This window comes from Trichosurus vulpecula, chromosome 4, assembly GCF_011100635.1.
Source record: "Trichosurus vulpecula isolate mTriVul1 chromosome 4, mTriVul1.pri, whole genome shotgun sequence".
NCBI classification, from domain to species: Eukaryota; Metazoa; Chordata; class Mammalia; order Diprotodontia; family Phalangeridae; genus Trichosurus; species Trichosurus vulpecula.
Genome location: NC_050576.1, coordinates 162,549,919 through 162,552,443, shown reverse-complemented (window position 1 = coordinate 162,552,443; position 2,525 = coordinate 162,549,919).

Sequence of the window (2,525 nt, the reverse complement as noted above, 5' to 3'; positions counted from 1 at the left end):
TAGTGGGGATGCCATAAGGCTACCTAAGAAAAGGTAATCTGGCCCAGGTGGAAACAGAGGTCAAAGCTTCTACGCTCATCCACAGTAGGACTAGCCAGTGAGTGGCCACTGAAATTCCATTCTGGAAGAGATAGAGAGATCTAGTCTCCGAAAAAACTGGGGGTAGGGGGCAGCTAGGTGGCACAGTGGATAGAACTTTGGCCCTGGGGTCAGAAAGACCTGAGTCCAAATGCAGCCTCAGACACTTACTAGCTGTGTGACCCTGGACAAGTTACCAATAAAAAATAAAATAAATGTTAAAAGTTAATTTTTTTAATTAATGTACTTTAGGTTAAGAACCCCTGGGCAAGATAGATGATCTCTAAGATCCCCTTCATCTCCAAATCCTATGATTCCCCAGGATGGAGAGGGGAAATTGAGGCCTAGGGAGGGGTATTGATTGGGGGACAGGTATGCCTCTTTTTTTTCTCTGACTCAGCTACTTCAAAAACCCCTAGCTCATCATGTCTGTTTCCTGAGGGGTAGAGGAACTGGGGGAACCTCCTAGCCACCCCCAGAGCTCGTTATGCAAATGAAAGAAAAGAAGCCTGAGAATCGAAACTGTTTGAAAGGCTTACAAACCAGGTCCAAACATACAGAGTCAGCACCCTGAGAGACCCTGGAAGGGCAGGCCAGCCTTCTCCCTGTCCCTGGGCCTATCCTAGGCTGCTGTGACTGTAGCTCAGGACAACCCCTGTCCACAGCAGGGTCCTGAATTCCAGGTTTCAAATTCTGCTCCTACCATTTTTGGTTAGTAGACTCTTCCCCTCTCTAGGCCTGTTTCCTTCATTCAGCAAACATTTCTTAATCACATGCTTTGTGCAAGGGACTGTCCCTAGTGCTAGGAAAATAGACAAATGAAATCATCCCTGCCCTCAGGGAGAGCAACGCTATTCACCAGTAAAATGAAGGTGATTCAGGACAGCTTCTTGTCAGCTGTAAAAATCCTAGGATCCCGCTTGCTAAAGTTTAAATACAGTCAGTATTTATCTGCAGCACCTATCTGCCAAGCAGCTGTGTGCTGGGCCTGAAGAGAGTACAGGAGACATCTCAGTTATAGTCTCTGCCTGGATAAGGCAAAGCTAAAGTCCATTCTGTCTGACCTACCCTTCTCTTCTCTGTTTCTTCCTTAGTAGCTAGGTGGTCCAGCAGATAGAGTGCTAAACCTGGAGTCAGGATGGACCTAAGTTCAAATCCAGCCTCAGACACTAGCTATGTGACCCTGGGCAAGTCACTTAACCCTTTTGCCTCAGTTTCTTCAACTATATAGAATGGGGATAACAGATGCTTTGCAGGGTTTTACAGCGCCTGGCACATAATAGGCCCTTAAAATATACTTCCCCTCTGTGCCCAGTCAGTCATTTTTACTTCCCTCTGAATTCCCCCTCCCTCCCTGGGCATTCCAATCTGCATTTAGTTAAGATACAAACTCTGTTTTTTTAAAAAATTTTTTTTTAAGATACAAACTCTTACACTAAGTCCTTGGGTGTCCCTTTACTTCTCTGCGCCTCAGTTTCCTCAGCTGTAAAAATGAGGGAGTTAGACTAGTTGACCTCAAAAGTCCCTTTCAGTTTTAAATCCTTTGATTCTATGAAGCCAAAGAAAGCTCCCAGTTCTACCTCCTTTCTCCCTCTCCCTAGCACGTGGGTTTTGGATGAGGAGTTAGAAGATGGAGCTGGCTTCTAGACCCACATCAGCTATTAAGGGATTCAGTAAACTTGGGCAAGTCCACATTCTGAGCCTCAGGTGTCTAATCCATAGTGAGATGTCGGACCAGACGAGCTCTGAGGTTCTAATCCTTCCAGTTCTGAAGTCCCAATTCATTCCAGTGACTAAACCTGTAAACTAAGGGCACAGGGAGGGGGTATGGAGACAGTGGAAGCTCCTGCTTCTAGCACACTGAAATCTCCAAGAACAGGTGCCCCACCCACACCATTCAATGATGTCCTAGAAGGTGAACCCAGGGACAAGAGGGCTACGCAGAAGTGGGGGGCTTTATGCAACTCCTGCTTCAGGGGGCCCCTGCCACCTTCAGCTTCTTCCTAAAGGCCCTTCCCTCCTGAAAAGGTTCTTCCCTCACTTGCTCCATTTTCTAACATCCTTCATAGCTGTGCTCTTCCCGAGGCCTAATCCTCCTGTCCTTTGGTACTGACCTGCATTGCCACTGCCTTTCTCCACTCCCAGCAGCATAGCATAGCCTCCCCAGTTGTCTCTGACTCCTTTATTTCTTGGGCTCCACATGTCTCACTCATCTCCTGAGGTTGAGAGTCTTTCCCCTCCAATCTCCCCTCCTCCAATCCCCCATGTCTCACTCATCTCCTGAGGCTGAGGATCTTTCCCCTCCAATCTCCCCTCCTCTGATCCCTGGGCTCTGGGTTCCCTTGTTCCCAGGTAATGGTATCAGCCTCTTCGGGAACTTTCAACTCTTCTCTCCCCACCCCCATCCCCAGGAACCAGATTCAGTCACCCAGAAATACCATTCTGCC